The sequence below is a fragment of the Pleurodeles waltl genome, chromosome 1_1 (genome assembly GCF_031143425.1).
Source record: "Pleurodeles waltl isolate 20211129_DDA chromosome 1_1, aPleWal1.hap1.20221129, whole genome shotgun sequence".
Lineage (NCBI taxonomy): Eukaryota > Metazoa > Chordata > Amphibia > Caudata > Salamandridae > Pleurodeles > Pleurodeles waltl.
In genome coordinates this window covers 490480644-490505035 of record NC_090436.1, presented here as the reverse complement: position 1 = coordinate 490505035, position 24392 = coordinate 490480644, and the positions used below count along the sequence as shown (strand labels likewise).

Here is a 24392-nt window from a genome sequence, read left to right as displayed (position 1 = left end):
CTTCGAGCTCATTACTGGAAGGAAGACCCGTCCATGTTGTATTCTGCCCCTGCGCTGCCCTTGTGCTGTCATTGTCGATGACTGTGCTTTGTGCCTTACAGCCAAACCTGACACAGCTCTTCTGATGTTTATTACATTATATAGCATGATAAGTGTGCCAGGATTGGATGGACGAGACAACCCAGCATCCCATGGAAGACTTGGAGGGCCCTCAAGGGAGAGTGGATTTTTGCTCAGAAGCCTAAACTATGCATCTCAGGCTGGCCGATTCCTGAGACCGGTCAACCTGTCATATGCACTTTTAATTACCAGAAGCAGCCAACACCGATTTCCTTAGAAGCAGCCACACCCCTCTCCCTTAAGCATGTGAGCTAAAACACTGTAAATAATTGAAGGAGCATAGTCATGGAACAAAGCTCTGCAGCTACACAGACATTTTACATTTTGGATGGTTGTGGCTCAAAGTAGGGGTGGAAAGACTCTTCCACCCCTATAGAGAAGCCATGGCTGCTCCCTTGCATATGCTTGTCCCTCCTACTGAACTCCCTTGACTCTTCAGAAAGTAAACTCTAACTATTAATAGTCTAGTCCCACTCTCAGCAGGAGTCCTGTTAGGGAACCATAGTTTGACAGAATGTGTGTATAATCATATAGCTATTACATTGTCTGCAAAGATGGTCAGGACACAGAATTTTTCTACTATCATCTGGGTTGTAAAGACCATAGAGAGTTAGGAAAAACAACATAGGAACACCCAAAATTATAAGAGACTGATAAACATAAAAAGTGTTCAGGATTATAGCATGCTTACCAACAACATGTTCTTCAAACCATAAGTCAAAATGTTTAGGGCAGCTTTATGCCTGAAATTCTACCAAACATTCTTTGTGGGTGAGATAATGACGGAGGCTAAACATTATTTGTAGGGGGATGTAAATGTCTCACTTGAACTTAGATATCCTTACATTTATAAAGAACATTATTAATTGGGGTGGATGGTAGGTCCACCACAAGTAATAAGATCACTTACCTGTTAGGTTCAGGCAAAGGTTTCAGTAACTTAAACCAGAGCATATTCCATGGTAGCAATAACACAGAATAGATAGGCTTAACCTAAGGAAAATGGGTAAAGCATTTGGAAGTATCAGAACAGTTAGAAAATTTAAAACACAACACAATTTAAATCCCATACCAATTTATAAAGCTAGAGAAAAATGTGATAAACAATGGGACACCAAAATGACAAAAAATCAATAAGGGGAACCACAGATCTGAATTTTAAAGGATTTAAGAGAAAAGGTGTGAGAAAAAATGAATCATCAATTATCAGTCACTGTTTGTGCTTGATTGGGACCTAGGCATGGTTTGAGGCGAATTGTGATGGAGCACTGGTCAGATATACCAAGTAAGTTTATCCTAATCAAATATTATACCTTTTGACTTACCCTTTTGGCATTAAAGTTGAAATACTCCAGAAGGGCAAGATTGCAGGCTCTATCCACTGATGTCCTGTTAAAGCCAGATAGCCACTTGATGAAGTCCTTCTGAATCCATTGATTGTAGCAGGAAAAACTCTGAGTGTGAGAAATTTAAAGTTCATGGCTGATTAAATCCTCTTGTTATGAATGGTATGTGTTGTTTGAGTATTCCCCTGCTTGAGTTGCAAATGCCAATCAATCAAAAGTAAATACATATGATCAATATGATGCAAATTTAGTATGTGTTATTATGCATTTCAATATGAAAATCAATCCTATGTGAATATATGCACAACATTTAATCTACATGCTTACTGTTTTATTTTACAGTGTTTTTGTTATTCATTTCTAAAAGTTTCTAGAAGGTTGACTTTTACATTCTTCATTTATGGTTGTTATTTAAAAGAACATGGTCTCACAGAATCAAAATAAGTGGAAGAGCATCAGTCAACTTTCTATTAATTGTTTATGCCAAATATTTTAACAACCATTAAATAAGGTTATAAATACTGAGCATAGAGACTGAAAGAGAGAGGAATCTTCATTCCAAGTGACACTGGGACAAGCTGTACAGAATCACATCTTGTGTCGAATTGAAGGCTACCAGGACAGTAAGCATTTAGCCATTGCTCACTGATTTAACAGTACAGCTGACCTTATGAGATGAGAATAGCCAGACCTTTCTATTTCATTGAACATAGACCTTTATTGCTGAAACATGTATGAGGTTGTGTAAAATCTTTTAAACTAAAAATAGATTTTATTTTCTGCTGCGCTGAAATTAGATTAGCACTTAGAAGTAGCAGATTGAGGGTAGTATTGCTTTAAATTTGTAATAATAAGGTTGCTGTAGCTCCTCTTATTTACTCTTGTTGGGAATGTTTTTGCTGCCATTTTGTATTCATTATAATTGCAGTTCCTATTGAGTGCACTAGAATAGGATTTTGATTTACATAAATCTTTAAAATCTATACTTTGTTGGCCAGTGTTTTGGGGTTTGTTATTTCCTAATGAAAGTAGATTCTGGGTACCAGTAATTATCCCTATAATATCTTATAAGAGTGATTGTTTCCTGAAACACATCTCCATCAAATAGAGCTTGGTGGGTTGTGGAATGATTACAGTAAAACTGGGTTTCATATTTGAGTTAGCACATTGACTGAGTCTTTAGTGCCAGGGGGTCTAGAAAACCGACCCATTGTCTCTAGAAAATGTATCACTCTCATCTGGCAAATACTTTTCACACCTATGCCAGGTCAAGATTTCTACCTTTTGACTTAGGGCCTGATTTAGAACTCGGTGGGTGGGTTACTCTGCCACAGGGGTGACAGATATCCCGTCCGCCAAAATCTAAATCCAATTATGTTCTATTAGATTTCGATTTCGGCAAACGGGATATCCGTCACCATTGTGACAGAGTAACCTGTCCGCAAGTTCTGAATGAGACAATTAATCTTTTTTATGGAGCTCAAAATTCCCGGGGAGGCAAGCCTGAAGCTGTATCTGACCAAAGTCTCATCAGAATTGTACACCTTTGTTGTGAGGTTTCGCTGACACTCTGGAGGTCTTGGAAGTCCAAAAAGTCACAACCTTTCAGTGTTTCTGGACAAGCTCCTCTTTCTCACTTCTAAGGCTCCTAGGACCTCATGAAGAGCATTTAGGACTCAGGAATCACTCCAGCAGAGGTCACCAACAGGGTCCAGTCAGTTCCAGTTGCTACTGGTCAACTGGCCACTTTGAGAAAAAGGCCTCTTGCAGCTTGTTGTGTCTCTGAAGCCACACAAGAGCCACACATAAGGTCAACTAGCCCTTGGAGTCCATTTCTTTGTTCTGGTACATGTGGGATCAGGTCCAGACTTTCCGGTCTCCTCACAGGTTTCAGACAGCAGGTTCAGTCCTCTCTTGTTTTTATAAGGTCCAGACAGCTTTCTGCAGAGCTGTGCATGAGGTGTCAGCTTTTTAGGTTTTGCTAGCCAGTGGGAGAGGGTGAATCCTTTACACCTTCTATCTCATGAGGAAAAGCTTTTTGGCCAGCCCTCCCACTTTTGCTGCACATCCTGTCTGACATACTACATACTATACCACATTGCACCATTCTAGAGAAAATCCAAGATGGCAGTGGCCTTCTGCCCCTGAAGGGAGCCTTTGCGACAGCCAGGGGTGTGTTTCGTGTAATGAGCAGTTCCCTCCTACTCATCTACCTCAAACTGGTCCTGGACCAGGTCCCCCTCCCTCTTATCTGATGCCCAGCTGTTTGTGTTGGACCTAAAGTACAAAGACTGTCCCTTCCTCAGGTCTCCCTTTATACTAAACTATCAATGGGCAGGCTTCTGTCCCTATCAAGTTAATGAAGTTCCTGAAACCTCCCCAGCTGCCCTTCCTGAGCTGATAGGGATCTCATGCCCAACACCTGGCTCATCCTGTGACCAGGCCTAAGCATGTCAAAAGGGTAATGTAACAGGCTGGCCTAAAGGTTGGTTTAAACTATAGTAGTCAGGCTTCGTTGGTAGGCCTGAAGCTGTATCCGATGAAGTCCCATCAAAATCGTACACCTTTGCTGTGTTTCCTTTGTCACACTAGTGGATGGTACAAAAAGTGCTGAAGGCCATATGTAACATTTAACATATCATGCCATGGGTGTTTTTCCTACGCTATATACTATGCCCTTAAAAGGAGATACGAACTGCCAAATTGTACATGTATTAAGGTCAGAATATATATGTAGACTGGGCACTGGATGGCAACACCCCAGTCTGCAGTCTAAAATCCAGCAATAAAATTCAGTAAAAAACAGGACCGATGATGCAATAAATGTCATGTCCCCACATTTATTGTGCACTAGCAAGGTTGATCACAGTAAGGCCATGTTTCTGGGTGGGTCACTCAGGTCCCCCTTTTCTGCCCAGTGGTGGCATTAGGAAATGTCAGTTCTTTTTGCGACACAGGGCCATCGTCTATTGTGTAGTCCATTTCAATGGTACCCCACTGATTCACTTTGTTGCCTGCAGTGCTACACAGGGCCTGGCTGTTGCTCTGATCCTCACCATTTCAACTGTTTAATAATCGGTGCTGCTATGTCAGCAGTGTCTTAGGGTATGGGACATAACCAAGTGAAGAGAGTAAGAAGATGTGACTCTGATTGCTACACCAATGCACATGACTGATGATGTATTAAATTTACTGTGCTTCTCTTTGTTTTTCTATGCATTCTCATCACCAGACGTTATATGGCATCTCACCAAAAAGTGTCTGAGTGCTAGGTATGTTTTCATGGAAGACAACCTACAGAGTGGATGCTTCAGGCCTTCTGCAACAAGAAGAAATTGAGGACTTGTTTTCCATTTGTTCCGTGTACGTAGACTAAATATCAGGCAAACAAAGTTCAGGATAACAAAGATACTCTGGCCGTGGCGTCTGGTCTCCAATCAGATAATCCTGCACGGTTGGGGAAATGGCATGGTGAAATTAGGACTGTGCCACTTCCAGGAACTTTTGATGATTGAATCATAGTATTCCAAAATGGTGTTATGGCAAAAGGCATCCATACATGTTAATGTTTCTAAAGGCTGACTGCATAAAATATGTTCCTCATCCCTAGTAGAGGGCAATTTCCCTATTGTGTTGAACTACACTTATATCCATTGGGGATGCATTTTGTAATTGACACATTTAAAAAATTGGGTAACTCAAAACTCTCATAAACTTCAAACCATTTGTCAATGTAGTTCCCCACAACAATGTCAGGCCTTCAGGAATGTAGGCCCTCTTGTCTTGGGAGGGCTCTGCAGGTATGCTGCCACCATCACTGCTGGAGTGTGCCTGTCTGGCCTTGATGTCCAGCTCCTTAAGACTCAGTTCATGAGCAAATACATATTTCTGTCCTCCATTTCCAGTTTTACCTTCTCTAAGGCTATATAAGCCTCAGCCTTCCTTTTCTCCAGCTTCAGTTTGGCCACCTCCAGCTTAAACTCCCTTTCTGCCTTCTTGTCCATCAGCTCCTCTAGGGACAGGCCTTGGGAAGACACTCTGCTCTTGCAGGGAGCTTTATCTCTGGAGGGAAGTCATTCCCTCAGCTGACTGCTGCATCTTAGGAATGGTATCCAGGTCCTTTGCCTTTCCACATCATCATCTCCTTTTGTTGCTGTAACCAGTGAGTAGTGGACTTCTGTACAGGCCCTTGGCACCATTTGGAGCTCCACATTCCTGGTGTTGCACTTGGCTGGATGGAAAAAGTAAAAAAGGCCAATCAAGGTGAAATTTAAAACTCAAAATGTTCTTAGATTATTTAAATAGAATTGTGAGTGTAACACAAAATCAGTGCATGGCACTGCACAAACACAAGTCCAAATCATCAAAGTTGATCACAAATGTAAGAAAAAGGGTTACTGGTTGAGGTGGATGAAACCCTACTCAAGCAACAACCACAATCCAGGATGAAGTCATATTCAAACCCCAAATTAACCTGTGCTCAACCCTCTTTTAATGTGGCACAGAGCAGTCAGGCTTAACTTAAAGGTGATAGTAAAGTATTTATGCAGCACTTCAAACAGTAATAAAGTAAAAATACAACACAAGAAAAATCCTACAGAAATTTGGACTTATAGTCTAAAAATCCAAACAGTAGAACTGGAGTTATGCAATTTTAGAGTTTTAAGTGAAAATATCACCAAAAAGCATAAAGAGCCAACCGTGGCAGATGTGGATGTCTGGTCATGCTAGACCAATACTAAATCACAAGTTCAGGCCGACAGTGATGGAGCACAGGCCTGTTACAGGCTCCCAGTAGGCCCGCTGAACAAGAGTACCTTAAATCCTGGTTGCAAAGAGATGCAGAGTCCCCTGTCAAGGCCATGCAAGGCCCAGACAAAGAGATGAGTCGCATAGCAGTGGTTGAGGGGAGCTGCAAAGTGCGAGTTGATGTCCTTGGGTGGAGATACGTCATGCAGTGGTGGTTCCAAAGCGCTCCGTTGGTTGAGGCGATGCCCTTGCATGGAGATGTGGCGGCTAGGATGGGCTGCAATGGGCAATGCAAAATCCTTGCATTGGGGAAGTCCACACTGCAGAGATGAGGCATCGGTTCCAAGGATGATGGGTTGAGAAGCAAAGACGGTGCGGCCTGTGCGAGATGCACCACAGAGGACTTGCTGGATCCACAGTGTACTTTCAGACCCACTTCCAGGGGTCCAGGACTGGAATGGCAACACTTTTAAGGGCAGGACACAGAGAACGCAGAGTCCAGGTGCTGGACTCAAGGTTGTTGGAAGCCTGTTAATCCCTTGAGGCTTCATGTCAGGAGACCAGAGAACTAGTCCTTGGAGTCATTTTGGGGTCCTGGGATTAGAGATGCAGGTCCAGTCCTTCTTACTCAAAAAGAGATCAGCAGGGTAGCAGATCAGCACAGCAGGGCAACAGTCCTTCAGAGAGGAAGTCCAGCAGAGTAGCAGTCCTTTCAGCAGCACAGCAGTCCTTCTTCCTGAACGAGACCCCAGGTTTAGAAGCACACTAAAAAGCTGGGGTCTGAGGTCCAATATTTAAACCTGGTGGCCCCTTTGAAGTGGAGGAAGCTCCTAAAGGTTTCCACCTCCCTGAGCTGTCAGGCATTACCTTCCACCAAGTCCTGGCCCCAGCTTGTTTGAGGTCACAATAGACCAGTGTTAAAACCTTTGTGAGAGTGACCAGGTTGGGCCTTTGTGAGGTGCAAGTGTGGTAGGTGACATGTCCTCCCCTCGTTAACTCAAAGTGGTCCACCGTGCCAACAATTATATTCCGTTTACCTCACTGTCTGGGAGCAGTACACAAAGACCAACTGGCAGCAACACCTAGTTATGCGACTCAGGAACAGGCAGCAGACACCAAATGGTTAGGACACAAAAATGCCAGCTTTCTAAAGATGGCATTTGTAGACTTATGACTGAAAATCTGACTTCCCCATTAAATATGGTGTTTACTTATGATTCTTTAGACACCAAACTCCAACTATCTACCTGCTCCCAATTGGAAGCTACATATTAAATGTAATGAGGTAACCTCATTGTTCCATGGGAGAGGCAGGCCTTGCAGAAGTGAAACATGAATTTAAGAGTGTTTCTCTACAGTTGCATGCAAAACTAAAACATATATGTCCTGCTTTTCAAATACAGTGCACCTCGCTCCATGGACTGTTTAGGGCCTATCCTGCGGGTGACATATGTATTAAAAAGGAAGGTGTGGACTTGGCAGAAGGCTTATTTTGCCAGGTCAACATGTCAGTTTAAAAACTGCACACACAGGCTGCAATGGCAGGTCAAAGACATGTTCAAATGACTACTTAAGTGTATAGTGCAATCAGTGTTGCAGTCCCTCTATCAGCATTTAGCATACAGGCCCTGGGTACATGTAGTACCACTTTACTAGGGACAGGTAAATTAAATAGACCAATTGTGTGTACGCTAATTCTACTATGTTTGAAGAATAGAGCATAAGCACTTTAACACTCTAGAGTCCTAAAAGCAGACAAAAACAGGATCAGAAAACAGGACGGTGAAGGCAAGCGGTATGTGGATAACCTTGCAGAAAGGCACAAGTCCAACAATTCATTGGTGACTTTTGCAGTCAATCATTATGCTGGGGAGAGAGGCCAAAAGAATGATAGATCATGGCCATGGTGGTAGGGTATACTCATAGTTGGGATAATTGAATTACATTATTGCAAAAATTGACTATCAGCAGCCACCTGCCACAGTTGATTGCGAGCCCCAATGCATCTTTTTACCTACCTATCTATTCTTATGCTTTATGGAAGGACTATGGGTGAATTATTATGGGTTTCCAAACACTGGAGTGATTCATTGGTTTAGGAAAGTGTTTTGAGTTTTAATTTGACCATATTGTTGTGCTAAACGGCAATAGGGTGTACACATGGTGAAGATGAAGAAAGTCAACATAATTGCATGCCAGATGAGATCAGTTATCATTTGAGTTAACAGTTTCCACATGTGTGGGCATTTCATTCGATACAGGGAGCAAGGCACTTTCTCAAATAGTTTCATGCTGTGCAGTTTACTCTCATAAAATCCACAGAGAGTTGGGGAGAGAATTTTGTAATTCACTCTTTATTTGAATTAATATAATGAAGCTATTATAGACTGAAAGACTAAATTTAAGTTTGATTTTATGCATGTAGTTTTAGCATGTTATACTAGTGCTTGAGTGGGCTTGGGTGCCTTAAACAACTGTTCTAACATGATCATTGTTTAATAATTAGATCAAAAGCACATCCAGCATGCTCTATTCTCACTTACTAAAAGGCTTTGGGCATGATTCTGCAGGGTAACTTTCATTTTTGAGTAATTTACACTTTTCAATACGTTTGCTACTTTTTGTCAATTCACAAAAGCTGACTAGAAATGTACTCCAAAAGCATAACCTAAGTGTCTGCACCACCTTGAATTGCTTGAGGGCTATTTATAAACTGCAGAGAATATTCACAAAAGTAACTTACACTTTGGGTAATTCACGGGCATAATTTACTCTTACACTTTTGAGTTATTTACACTAGAATTTTGTGATTAGCCAAAATTAGTACAGTTACTCAAAAGTGGAAGAGTAAATTACACATGTAAGTTACTAAAATTATAAGTTATCTTTGTGAATAGCCCCATGCATTTTGTAGTATGTTTTGTAATACAGTATAATGTACTACACAATCCAGTTTGTGAATAGCCACCATGCCCTTCAATTTTGTGGAGACATGTAAGTTTCACTATTGGGGTGAAATTAATCTCAAATTTCGTGATTCATCATAAAGTAGTAAACATATTCAAAAATGTAAATACCTCAAAAGTGTACTTACCTTTGTTAATCAATACCTCTGACTGATATCAAAGGTTACAGAGACAGAGAAGAATCTGGAATCTGAGCCAATATTTCAGTTTCAGAAGTGTTTATGTTAGGCAAGCAGAGCATTGCATATTCTGAAAATACTTCAATTGGCAATGTCATTCAAGTGTGGAACTATGTGACCAACCTGAAAAGGTAATGCAAGAATCGGCAGTTTTCTCTCCCGTATTCTAGTTTTAACCAGTTGATGCTTGGAGATCTACTTCAGATCATTTTTTGTCAGGTAGGGAAAGGTTACATTTTCAGCCATGTATGCTTGCTGTTTAATTCTAATATCATGAGATGCAAATGCTATAGGATTGGTGCCAAACGCAAGTATGCAGGTGTTCAGATGGGAGAGTGGATCTAATTCTCTTTATAAAACCCTCTCTTTTGAAGCTACAGAGAGAGAGGTCTGTGAGTTGACATGGAGGCAATGGTGCTGCTTCTTGAAATGATGCCAAAGGAGACACAGAAAACTTCCACTCGCTCATTTGTTCTTTGAACAGAGCTTCCAAAGCCAAGGACCTGAAAGAATGAATACTTTAATGAGTTATTTAACCATTTGTATAAAGGACCTAGAGTGAAAAGCTTAGAAGATCATACCTGTACACCTGTGGCCTCCAATGAGTGAATTTTGATTGTGAGATGGTAATTAACGGACTTGCCTTTCTTTTGGGTGTTAATTAACAATAATCTATTCATATATCCATTTCAATGTACAAAATTTGGTCTCAAGGTGTGGACTGGTATTTTGTGAATGGAAAATAATTTTGCAAATTGACCTATTTATTAATGTCAGCTCATAAAATTCCAAATCGTAGTAAATAGAAGTTCAATCTACCACAACAATAGTCAGAAAGTAGGTCACAAATTGCGACTATGTTTGGATGCTATAACAGGGATGGTGCCTACTAGAGTCAGCAGACCACAATATCTGTGATTGCTGTTAAATAAAGTGATCATTTATTTTAAATGCAGCCCATTTTGGTTTCCATGAAGGAAATGGGCTGCATTTAAAAAGAAACGTTTTTTAAAAAAAATTGTTTGAGAGTTTACAGGGACAGCCTGGACCACTGCCTCCTCACCAACAAGTATTTTATTACTGTCACAAAGGAGAAGAGGTCACAAGGGGACCCTTTCACATTTGTAAATATGTTACCAGCCGAACTCATGAGTCAGTAACTTTGTAATGTTTTAAGACCAGATTTTGTCACAAAACATTAACGCAAACTATAATGAATCACTAGTTGGAAGGGATGGCGTAAACACACCCATTTAAAAAGACTTCTTATACCTCTTTAAACCCATTTTGTGATTCAATAACCTGCTGCACAATCACAAAACAGGTTTAAGACATTAATAAACGCCATTTTGCTGATGCAAAACTGTGAATTTGCTCTGCAGTGGCCAATTGGCTTTGTGCATCTGGCAATAAATGTTGATGTTCAGGTAGGTGAACATCTTCAACTTCTAATAGTATCAGCATCAAGTCCGGAGGCTTATGTTGTAAATACTACAAACAGTGAGCAAGTAATATAAAACAATTCTGTTTCCTCTACTGAAGAAGAGGATGGAAAGAAATTGAGTAATGAGATATCTTTGGAACAGAGTGTGTAAAACATCAAATAAATCGTTTTGTTTGTAACTGCAACTACCTTGAGTATATGTGTAGATGAGGTTGCTTGTGATGGTATTCATAATTTGGATTACACTGGTAGCATTTATTATTCAAAGGTGAATGGGCATTACCTTTCCCGTTTGGATCATCCGGATCAAGTCAGCGATGTCTGCAACAATATTATTCTTAGTATGATGAAACGTGCAGTAATCTGAAGTGATTAGCATATCTATGGTGATCTTCACAGCGCTTTCCGTCAAGATGGTGTCTACTGGGAAAACTTTCCATATTCAATCTTGTGACCCATGAAGACTATAGAAATTCCAAATTTATGGTTAATCTAGATGATGTCATATCATCAGGTGCCTATGCCAGTAATTGGGACATCAATATGATTGAGAGACTGTTTAAAGATCTTCAATCAAGAACAATATATCCTGCTGTGAACCTAAAGGTGAATGCATATAATTACAGTGACCATTTTCGCTATGACAGGCACTCTGACTTGGATGTGCATTCATCAAGGACTGTAACATTCTTTCTAAAATTATTCAGTGAGACCATTGTGGTCTTCCAGAAATTGACAGTGAGATGAGTTAAAGTTCCAATATTTCAGGGTAATGAACAGTTCTAATCCCAAAGTTATTATTTTAGTAAATGGGTGAAGAATTAGCAAATGTTTTGATATCTGGACAAAAAGTATGCTTACTCATCTGAGTTCTTAACTCAATATGCAAATTCTGTTTTGAATTGTGGAAACACACAGTGTAATGGCAAATGAGGAGTTCAGAAACTTTGTTTAAGGGGTGTGCCAAATTTGTGTAAATTGTTTTTGGCATAATTACAGGAAATTACAGTAAAATTACATGAAAATATCCAAACTATGAAAAACTTAATTGTGTCACACTTTATATTTTAACATGAAATGCATCCTTGCATCAGTTTTTGGTGCAAAAATGCATTGAAACAACAAACAACAGCCATTTTCATTCTGTTGTTCCTGTGCATTTGCTGTAAATTTTTATTGTGAATAGCGCCATTCATGCTAAAGTTTTACTGTGAATGATGTTCAATTACATAGCGTGATTTTGAGACATTTGTGTAACAAGTATAATACGAAATTCGCAAAACTATGCAAATTATGCTACCATACTTTAAATTGTGCCCAGGCCTACTATATTCACTGTCTTTTTCTTTCCAAGAGATGTTGTGATTCTAAATAAGACCATGTGTTTAGCCAAAAAACACCATAGGTAATTATGCTGATTTTTCAGAGTGGAAATGGATTAGAGAGTTGTCTGCAGTTGAAATGACAATATAACAGAACAATAATCCCTTTAATAGTGCAGCATATGCTTCTAAAGGACTTTGTATGGGAACACAGCTGGTAATCAGTGTTATGAATGCTTTGCGAAAAATATTTTTCGTCCAATGTAAGTCAAAGGTACATTAGTTTTGTTGAAAACTTTATCACCAAATTTCAGTCCCTGAAAACTGTAAGAAGTACAGTAAACTTACTTATTAAAATCTATCACTGAACACATTGCTTTTTTGAATGAAAAATGTGAACGTTCAGTTGTTTTTGCAGGGCCCGAAGAAATGTGATTGTTCTTAGAGTGAAATGATTGCATTCATAGTTTTTCTTCTTATGCAAAGATCAACTTACTAACAAAAATAAGCTATGTGTAAAGTCTAAGAGATTCAAACAAATACTACAAGGAAAGGATTTTCTGTTGTTAACGTGAATCTGAAGAAATTGAAGAGTGTATTTATTTATTATCTGAAATATCTTCTACTTTTAAAATAATCAAACAAAGCTTATCTCACTTCAGAAAGCAAGCTCAATTTAAAGCAAATTTCCAGTTGTAAACAGCACTTGAAATCCTCAGGTTCAAGCGTGTAACTTGGAGCATTATTAACAAAACAAAGTTGTTAGAAAATGATGGTCTCCTGAACAGCTTACAAAGTCTAAGAAAAGAAAAGGCAGTCAGCTCGCAGGGCTTAAAAGGTGCGTGGCGGCACGTGGTGGTGCGGTTAATATTAATAATAAAAAAATACAAATGGTTAAAAAAAACGTAAATGCTGCGCCGCTCCTCTGTCCCCTCAGCAGGCACAGGCTCCCAGCCTGCCCTGCAGCCAATCCTAACGCTGCATGAAATCAGGCAGACTGGGAGCCTGTGCCTGCTCTCTCCAGCCCAGCAACACAGTGCCAGGTTGGAGAGAGCACAGTGCGCATGTGTGATTGGCTGGCCCAGAACGGCCTGCCAAACACACATGTGCACTGAGGAGAGTACACAATGCACTCTCCCTCATCCCCATCATCCCTCATGCCCCGCCCTTTTAACAATGAAAAGATAATAAATATAGTTTATTATTGTGTCGTTGTTAAAGGTTTGCAGCGGCTGCTGCTGGCGGGGGTACGACGCCATAGAGGAGGAGCTGCCACTGGAAACAGTGCATAATTTAAGGTCTGTTTAGATCATTCCACATCATAGACTGATATGCCTAATATCTATTATCTGGGATGATCTGGATACCTACAATAGCAAAGAATACAAATATTGTATTAAAAATCCAGGTTGGTTTGTCAAAATTGGAAATACAACTGTACGATTCAAATTGAGTTTTAAATATGTATTTCTGAAGGTAAATAAGAATGTATTAGTGCACACAATGTGCACATTACGTCAGTGCTTCATCAACATTCATGGATAACATCTGCATGTGAATAGCATCACCTATGCCTGAAACAACGAAATTGAATACTATGTTAGACTATGGATACACCTGGTGAGACAGAAACATAATTTTGGTAAAATCAGAAAGGAGCAATATGCATTTTAAATGTGAACGTAAGGATAGCATGCTGTAATAAGAGCTATTATGATCCAATAAAAAGTATAATTGAAACTACCCGGCCAAACACAGCTAGATTAGGTCAGTTTGAATTTTTGGAGTACCATGACTGCTCCTCACACTTGAAGATGTCGCTGTCACAAGAGCAAAGGGCGCATTCATAAGAACCAATGCTGAAAATGTAGCAAAGGCTCATAAATTGTTAGAAAACAGCTACTCAGATATTTTTGCAGGGAGTTTGGAGATTGTAATAATGGCTTCAGACATGAAAGGGCTCAGAAGGTATTTGGGAGCTGTGGCCGCAGTTTTCATTGTATTTTCCCATAATACAATAGGACGAGACCCTAAATTTGTTTGCTGGAGTGATTAAAAACCCTTGATGGGATGCTTCCTATTGTCATTTTAGTAACTGGCCTTATAATAATAGTACAATTGTTAAGAAAATGAACAACTTTCCATTGGGTGATGAATGCAGAAACAGGATTGGATAGCATCTCACATTGCCATAAATTCAGTATTTGGTGCGATCTATGCTTCGAGTTGCTGAGGGTTTTGCCCACGTAGGTGATACCTGTAATCATCTGTCTGTAATGTGTTTAGAAGTTAATAGTGAATGTGCCATTCGGGTAAAGTTAAAGAATTATGTTGACTCTGTCACCACTTCTCAACATAGTAACACATTTTTCTCAAAAGTAAATATTCCGACTGCTGGGGAAGCAGAATTTTAACTTTCAATCACGCAACAGGAAGGAGAAAACTCTGCTGACCAACACTAAGCCTCAGCTTCCACAGTTGAGAAGGTTGTGTGACCAATCAGGGTTGCACCAATGACTTAAGTAAGAATTGTAGAATGCAACTGAGAAAGGTGTTATCACTTTAAGGCCAATATTTATACTTTTTTTCCACCGCATTTGCGTCATTTTTTGATGCAAAAGCGGTGCAAATTTACAAAATACAATTGTATTCTGTAAATTAGCCTCGCTTTTGCATAAAAAAATGACGCAAATGCGGCGCAAATGTAGTATAAATATGGGCCTAAGTGTCTCAAGATTGATAGAGACTGACATGATTGACAGCCTGGCAGTCTAGACTTTAAAAGCAGCTAACCTATTGACATTGCCATCGCTTCTCACTACTGAAAGGGATGCTGTGATTCTAATAATTATGAAACAATCAACCTATTCAATGTCAGGCTTCCTGGTGGCAAATGTTCATAGTGACATTATTGTTTATGAAGATGGAAACATGTTGGATAAATGCAGGTCAACAGCTGGTAGACCTCTGACCACCACACCGCAAAGATGAATCCTCTGCTTTACTTCAGCATTTCACTTCTCTAACTCTAGAGACTGTGAAGCAGATTTTGATGTCATTACTGCTACAGGAAAAAGAAAAAGATATTTTTTCAATCGTTTTTCATGCACTCATGCATCATACCTACGTATATATCCATCAACGATTACATACACACTACCAAGTTTGACCTAGAAGGTTTGTAATATCGCCAGTTTTAATCACTTCTCACTCCGGGCTTTTAATCCTAATTTTCCGAAACTTTTACATGAAAGTTTCACCCGTTGCTGCTGGTTTTAAATACTTTACCATATATTTTCACAGGGAGGCTTCTCGCATTCTTTTACAAATTTAGAACCAATAATGAGGGCCTTTGGCAAGCTTTCTTCCCATATCTGCAATTTATAAATGTTCTTCTATGTTTAAAGCCAAAGGAACTTAGAGTTACACGTGATGGAGGTTTCTTAGAGGTTTTTATGAAATTACTCAAGAGGGGTTATATAAGTATGATGTATAAAATACTCAGTCAGGAGAAGAAAGACAACTTTGATCATCAAGGCCCTTAACTGGATCCAGCTAATTAACTGCCTGGCTAAAAGCAAGGAGATAAAACTGAGAGAAATCATGCCCATACGTTTCCTAATGTATCTTATTTTAGGGTCCATCATTAAAAATGTTTAGAGTTGAAAATATGTTTATGTATACTCTGTATCGCCCTATATTCTTCCTTAATAACAACTTTTTAAAAAAAAGAAAAAATGTTTAAATAATATGTACTACACTCCCCATCATTTGTTCAAGGGGGGATTCAACTCAATTCAAAAGGCTTTCCCTGACAAAGTAGTGGTGCAGATATTACGCATATGTTTGCTACATGTCCTTCAGTCAAGTTTTATAGGGATATTGTGTTTTCTACACCTAATGGTATAACGAATTTGAATATATTGTGGGATTTTAAAATGATTTTAGTGGGTCACTCCACAAGAATACCATCTAAATTGGCAGGTTTTCTGCAATTGAGTTTTCCCAATTCGGACTAGGCCAACACTGGCTCCTAAAGAAGCTCGCATTCCGTGGGTTGGTGGTCAGAATTTGTATTTTTGTGCAGCCCAGTGATATCTTTATTGCGACGTGATTTCCCTAAGGTTAGGCAAATTAATATATGTGATCCGGTCAAATATTGGATGGCAATGCTTATAACCGGGTATGAAATTTAACTGGTTGCAGACCATGTTTTTCCCTCTCCTACTATTTTAAAGCATGGGGAACTTTACTTGTTTATGTCTTGTTCCTGGTTATGACCTGTATAATGGATTAAATCTTTGTATATGTTGGATTATGTATTTCACTGGCACTTTCTGGCGCACCTAGCACTTTCTCAGTACTTTGTAATTTGTAATGTTATGTGATGTATACTGAATATTCTGAATAAAAAAGATACATACTACCTTTTAGGCTTACAACACTCCTCCATATTGTTGCCGTTTTACTTGTTTAACATAAGTGAATGCCACTTGTTTTACTGAATGACTTTCGCTCTTAATGGGGGAATGTTGTGAACTCGCTCTTTATTTTATTTTTTATGATGGAGCTATTACAGACATAATGCATTAATTTAATTTGGATTTTATGCACATGATTGTAACATGCAGCAATGGTGTCTACTTGGTTTTGGGTGCCCTAACCAGCTATGGTAACACAATTGCTGTTTAATATTTAGAATGAACGTACATACAGTGTGCTCCGGCTTCACTTGTTAAAAGGCTTTGGCTGCTATCAAAGGTCCTGAGTAAGTGACAAGTCTGGGATTGGAGCATACATGTTAGTTTCAGAAACGTCCATGTTTAAAATTGAGAGCATTGTATCATTTTGGATGAGTTTCAATTGGTTATGTCATTCCTGTGCAAAGCTATACATTCCATCGAAAAGGGGAAGATAGCATATGGCAACTTTCTCTCACCTATTTAGTTTGAACCAGATGGAGACTGAAGCACAAACTCAGATGGTTTTCTTTAGGGCAGAGAGAAAACTTTTACATTTCCAAACAAGTGCAATTGTTGCTTAATAGTGATTTGATGGGATCTCTATGTGATGCGAACTGGGCCAAACCCAAGTATTTTAATCTTTTTATCAGATGCAAGAGGGAGCTAATCTTATGTATAAACTCCTGTCTTTGAAGCTAGAGAGATGTGTAAGATGCCATGGATGAGACTATCAAATTACTTGGAATTATGTCAAAGAGCGAAGAGAAAACTTGATTCTTTATTTCACACATTTTTTCCTTACCTGAGGCAACCCAAGTCAAGGACCCAAGAAAGTGGCCATTTAATAAAAAACATTTGAACCACTCCTTTAAAGAAAATGAAATTACAAAGATCAGAGGATTATACATGTATAACTGAACACTCGAAAGGATCATGTTTGATTGTGTGGTGGAAGCTAAAATGCTTTTTTATCATTGATTAGATCACTAACATCTGACTAAGAACGAAGGCAGAGACTAGTTAATATAGGATCTTAGTTGGTAGAGATAGAAACAATTAATAGAAGGTTTATGAATTTAAATGTTGTGTAATTTCAGGGAAAGGTTTTAACGCAAGATGCGCCATTCACATAATTTTTGAATGCAAGAAGAATTTCCAGTAGATTTTTTACCTGAGCAGACCATTCTGGTAATTTTTGAGAGCGAAACTACAAATCTGAACGTGAACGGCAGTGTTTTGAATACGAGGGACAGTTTCACGTGGACAATCATTAAATGTTTGAGGTAGATTTTTTGCCTGAGCAGAGAGTTCTGGTAATTTTTGAACGCAGAACTACTAATCCAGCGGTGTTTCAAAAGTGATCGACCTGAAATCAACATGAAATTACATTTTGAGTTGAAGTTTTACCGAAAGAGATGAATTTTGCATATTAATGCATAGTTTTGCAGAATGTTAATGTAATTTTGCATAATTATACTACACCCTTAGAAATATGTCATAATTTTTAAGTTTCATATTGTTAGTTTTATTAATTGCTAAAATTTGATTCATTTCTTTTATAATAATGATACACCAGATCGTCTTATAGATGATATCTATGTCTCCTTTGAGATGGTGGTAGTGAATAAAACTATAAATAAATAAATCTTGTTTTTGACTACATTAGTTTAATGGTCAAAGTCCAAGGTTTCTCACTTATAAACCTTTGCATTTTGGCAGATTTAATGTCCTGGACAAATGATTATACATAATAATATAAAACAGTGCTTAAGGGCAGTTTAGGGGAACTCAGGCAGAGGTATCAAATTTTAAAAGGGGGTCCCCTTGATATGGTAGTGGAGGCAACTGTCTAAAAAATTAACTGGAAAGAAAAGGGTATAAGTGATTAAGTTGAGAGCTGTAATGTACAGGAATGTTGTCAATTATGCTACATGTTTTAATGTATATTGATGTGTATTATCCTTTAGTCTAAATTGTGTAACTCTAAAGTGTTTTTCCTCAAACAAATGATGTCTGGTTGTATTCTTCGTACTGTTGATACTTAATAAATACTGGAATTAAGACCCAGCTACTCTACGTTTTTGACTAAGAGTTGTACAAGTTAAAAGACAATGTAAAAGCCGAAGTTCGTATTGCTAGGAGAAGCGACACAAAAGCCAGAGTATGATTTTAGAGCAGTGGAGCACTATCAATTTTCTCAAACGAGACTGTCACGGTTCAGAGTCTCAAAAGGGAATGTAAGGTTTACAATATCAAAAGTTCACTGTTCTGTGTGGTGATATTGACAGTTAAAGTTCATTGTGTAAATGGAGGTTGACACTAAACAAATGAAGACTGTTCCTGATCGATGTGGAATGTGTTACTTTTCAGTGATCAAGTGGAGGCTGTCACTGATTTGCTGTGTCAACGGAGACCATCCATGTCAGTGGTTGAGTCGTGCTGTCAAAAGTCAGTTTTTTAAAATCTCAGAAAACCTTTTTCATCAATCAGCAACATCACAGGTGACACGCCAGCAACTATGACTGGGACAGACCAAGTCCTTATCAGTTTCAGCATACTGCCAGAGACTTACCACCACAGGAACTACGAACTGTAGCTGCAAAAACATTTCAGAAGTCAAGTGAGCTTCTGCTCTCTCCGAGCACTTGCCCAAGCACACCAGCCTCTTGCCAAATCCAGCAAGATCCTTAGCAGCTGGATCACCGCTGGATCACTGCATACGCCAACACCCTGGCTCCTTCAAGTGCACTTCAATGGTAAGAGCATGGCCACAGGCTACCTGATATACAGAGGAAGCAATTGGAGCGCCAATGGCAAACAAATCAAGACACCACAGATGAAGACATCTTGACACCATACAGTCCGGATTCAGATCACAGTACAGTAACAGTACTGATCGCTACCACAGACAACATTTGCATATTCCTTAACAGAGGAGACAGTGCAGCCCTCATTCTCCTGGACTTCTCTGCCGCATTTGCCACAGACTCACACCCCATTCTCATCATGCTCCGGCATGAGAGTGGCATCCAATCCCTCTTGGGATTTCAGAAAATCCAAGTATAAGCTACTACTAAAAAAGAAAAGAAAACGAAAACATTAGTAAGTTCAGCACCATATCTGGCCAATCACTAATACTGAAACACCCTTGCGTAGAAAATAATGGAGGCAGGGAATTAAAATAAACCCCTGAAGGAATAAATATGAATACATATAATTTAATGTGAAAAATGTAGAAAACCAGTACCTGTTTATTATTTAATTAAGAAATACTTGAATATTCTATTTTGAATTTAACATTGATTTAACAATAATTGTATTAAATTATAACTAAATTAAATGTAATTAGGATTATACATCATGTTTAATCATTACTAATTCATAATACAAAATTGTTCTTTTTTCTCTGGGTGGGTATTTATATTTTAATTTAAAATTCAGAAAAACAGTGTTAATTTAATTTATTTGCATTAATTTCCATTAATTAAAGATGTATTTTTATCTCAATTCCCTGCCTCTACTATTTTCTGTGGGAGAGAGATGCAGTACCATAGGTTGGCCATGTGTGGTGCTATATTTACTGCTATTGTTTGAGAAGTAACTTACACTTGGATTTTGTGACTAGTGAAAAGTAGTTAAAAATGTAAATTACTCAAAAGTGTAAGTCTTCTTTGTGGATCAGGCCTGTTGTGTTCAGGATGCAAATGGTGTCTTTCATTGAGCCTATAGAAGCTGGCACTGTTCGCTGTGTAAATGGAGACTGTCACTGTTCTGAGTTCCAACTGAGATTCTTGCTGTTCAGTTTGCCAATGGAGACTTTCACTAAGCCAATGGAGAATCTCAATGGGAAGTGTTTGAATGGAGACTGTCACATGGTATGTATTTGATGTACTAATAGTGACTGTCACTTACCAGGGTGTCAAAGGAAATGTTGAGTGTTCAGTGTGCCAAAAGATATTGTCATTGTTCAGAGTTCCAAAGGAGACTATCACTGATCTGCCAATGAAGGCTATCAGTGTTCAGTCAGCCAATGGAAAATGTACCTGTGTCCAGTAGAGACTGTCACTGACCAATATAAGAGTAGAGACTTTCAGTGTGGTGTGTGTTTGTGTGTGTGTGTGTGTTGTATGACAAAACCACACATGGCAGAACCACGCATGGCTCAACAACGCAGTTGGAATCACGACCGCGACTTTACCATGCATGCATTTACAACAAATGTTATTGAAAAATTATGCTTAGTAAAGGTATGTGTGGTAACGCCATGCATGGTTGTGTGATACAACCCCCCGACCCCTCACCCTTGCCTTAAACCCTAAAACCTACCCTGTCCTAAAAACTACCCTACCCTGTCCTGAAAGCTACCCTGACCCCGACCCCACCCTAAACCCTAAACCCTACCCTGCCCTGTCCTAAAAACTAACCTGACCCCTGCCCCCACCATAAACCTTAAAACCTACCCCACCCTGTCCTAAAAACTACCCAGCCCTATCCTAAAAGCCACCCCGACCCCCTGCCCCCACCCTGAATCCCAAAACCTATCCTTCCCTGTTCTAAAAACTACCCTGACTCCCCCCCTAAACCCTAAAACCTATCCTGTCCTAAAAAACTACCCTACCTTGTCCTAAAAAATACCCTGACCCCCTCCCCCCACCCTGAACCCTAAAGCCTACCACGCCCTGTCCTAAACACTACCCCAGCCCCCTGCCCTAAACTCTAAAACTTACCCTCCAATGTCCTAAAAAAAACCCTGCCCTGAACACTAAAACCCAGCCCACCCTGTTCTAAAATCTACCCTGATTCCCCGCCCTAAACCCTAAAGCCTACCCTGTCCTAAAAACTTCCCCACCTGCCCCTGCCCTGAACACTAAAATGTGACCCATCCTGTCCTAAAAACTACCCTGATCCCCCTGCCCTGAACTCTAAAACCTACTCCGCCCTGTCCTTATAAATGGCCCCACCCGCCCCAGCCCCACTTGCCTGGCGTTCCTCTCTCCTCTGTTTCCGCTGTGTGCCTGAACCACGCATAAGCATGTGCCTTAACCATGCATTTGCGTGGTTCAGGTACATGCGTGGTTCAGGCAAGTGCGGTAACACTTGTGTGGCTATGCTAAGTGTTGCTCCGGCCAAGTAGAAAAGGCTGTTTCCTGTGTGTGTGCACATGTGTGTGCCTCTGTGTGCGAGTGTGTGTGTGGTTTGCAACCTATGTTTGTGCAGTTTGTTGGTGAGGGTATGGGTGTGTCTGCTTAATGAATTCCACACAAGGATGGAATGATGGACAGTGTGCATATAATACTTTGTGGAACATGTTTACAGAATTGAATGTGGGAATCACTGTGGGGTAATTGGGAACAGAAGAGCTGAAGGAAGCAATAGATTCTTTTGCTATGCTCTTGTGTCATTCTGAAGTGTAAACCTTTTTCTGGGAACACAGTGTTCACCTTTACTATGGGGTTGTGGGGATGCCCTTAACAGCTTTCCCTAGCAAAGAGTGCATCTATCAGGTCACAAATCTAATGATGGTTTGTGGTGAAGTACTGTGTGCTACACACCTACTTGGGGTTTCCTTCTATCTTCCTGCCAGCAGAGTGCATCATTGGCTGAAGGTGAAAATCACCACCTTACCTGCTGATCGATAGAAAGGTCAGGCAATGCAAGGAAAGAATATCATGATCTTCCATTTTGCACTTCCAGCGGGAAGGCTATTATAGAGAACTGCTGGGATTTTTGAGTACTTCTGTGCTGGTCTTTTAGAAAACAAAACAGATTAGGTTACTCAAGCAAATGCACCATGTTAGAAAATGGGTCTCTAGTTGGCAGTCAGTTTACACCCTGTCCAAGTACGGGCCCTCACTCTAGTCAGTGTATGGGAGTCATGCACCTAAGATAACCCCTGCTCACCCCCTTGGAAGCATCAGAAAAGCAAGCAATATGTTAATTATTTATGTCATGAATGGGTGATGTGTGGATTCTTTTGCCCCTGGATTTGCAATGCATCAATTCTTTTCCTGCCGGGCTGGCGTTGATTCCTTACTGCTGTGCAGCGTTGATGAAGAAAATGGTGCCAAAGGAGAGGTACAGAATGGCTAAGCAAGAATATGCCAACTTTCTAAAAGTGGCATTTTCAAACTTGAAATCTAAAAACCAACTTCACCAAAAGATGTATTTTGAAATAGTAAGTTCAGATAACCCAATCTCCACATCTCTATCTGCTCCCAATGGGAAATTACACTTTAAATATATTTCAAGGCAATCCCCATGTTAACTCATGGGAGAAATAGGCCTTGTAATAGTGAAAAATGAATTTGGCAGTATTTTCCTATCAAGACGTGTAATAAAACAGCAGTACATGTCCTACCTTTGAAATGCACTGCCACCTGCCCATGGGGCTGTCTTGGGTCTACGTTAGGGATGACTTTCATATAGTAAAAGGGAATCTATTGGCCTGGCAAGTGAGTACACTTGCCAGGTCAAACGTGCAGTAAAAGCTGCACACACAGACACTGCAGTGGCAGTTCTGAGATATGTTTACAGGGCAACTCATGTGGATGGAACAATCAGTTCTGCAGGTCCACTAGTAGCATTAGATGTACAGGCCCTGGGCACACATAGTGCCCTTTACTAGGGACTTACCAGTAAATCAAATATGCCAATCATGGATAGATCAGTCACCGATACAATTTAGGCAGAGAGCACTTGCACTTTAACACTGGTCAGCAGTGGTAAAGTGCCTAAAGTCCTAAAACCAGAAAAAGAGCTGCCAGGTCTAACATGTGTCCTACCCAGCTGAAAGTGGAGAGAACTACCCAACCTCATAGGAGTTCTCATCACTATGTTGGAAGAATCTGTACAAGCCATCAGTGTTGGCGTGTTCTGTTCCAGGGCAGTGCTCCCCCATAAAGTCCATTTCCTTTAGGGAGATGGACCACCTAAACAGTATGGGGTTCTCACACCTCAATTGCATCAGTCATCTGAGGGGCCTGCAGTTTGTCTGAACCCAGAAGTGAGTCCCAAACAAGTAGGGTATTAGCTTCTTCAGTGCCCAGACCACAGCAAAAGCTGCACTTTCAATTCTGCTTTACCTCTGTTCCTGGGGAAGTAACCTCTTACTGATGAAGGCTACATGTTGATCTATGCCCTCTTCATTTAGCCATTAAAGCACTACTACGCTATGCTCTGTAGCATCCGCCTACACCACAAATTCTTCGGAAATGTCAGAAGCCTTGAGCACAGGGACTGCACACATGGCCTCCTTTAGGGTGTCAAAATCAGCCTGGCAAGCCTCGATCCAGATCACCTGATGGGGCTGCTTCTTCGAAGTAAGCTCTGTTAAAGGGGCAACAATGGTGTTATACCCCTTGATGAATCTCCTGGAATAACCAGTGAGTCCTAAAAAGGCCCTCACCTCAGTCTGGGTCATGGGGTGCCCAAGCCAGAATGGTGTCAATTTTGGCTTGTAGGGGCGCCACCTGGCTGCTCGCTACCTGGTGTCCCAAGTAGACCACAGGTCCCTGCCCTATCTGGCATTTAATGGCCATGATAGTGAGACTTGCACTCTGCAGAGCCCTCAACACTTTCTGGAGGTGGTGCAAGTGGTCCTCCCAGATGGAGCTGAAGGCTGCAACGTCATCTACGTAGATGACACTGAAGTTCTCCAACCCAGCCAGGACCTGGTTGACCAGCCTCTGGAAGGTGACAGGGCATTCTTCAAGCCAAAGGGCATGACACAGAATTGGTAGTGTCCCTCTGGTGTTGAGAACGCAAATCTCTCTTTTGCCCCCTCGGTTAAGACAATCTGCCAGT

The 24392-nt window shown here is 40.2% G+C and overlaps 1 long non-coding RNA gene across 1 annotated transcript in view; it reads right to left on the bottom strand.

Annotated features, from left to right (window-relative positions):
* Nucleotides 1–1210: 1210 nt before the first annotated feature.
* The window catches only part of LOC138285239 (uncharacterized), a 73123-nt gene continuing 49941 nt past the window's right edge, over nucleotides 1211–24392 (bottom strand). The window contains exon 3 of the long non-coding RNA XR_011201549.1: nucleotides 1211–5697. This is a non-coding gene — a long non-coding RNA (uncharacterized lncRNA). The remainder of the gene's footprint in view (nucleotides 5698–24392) is intronic.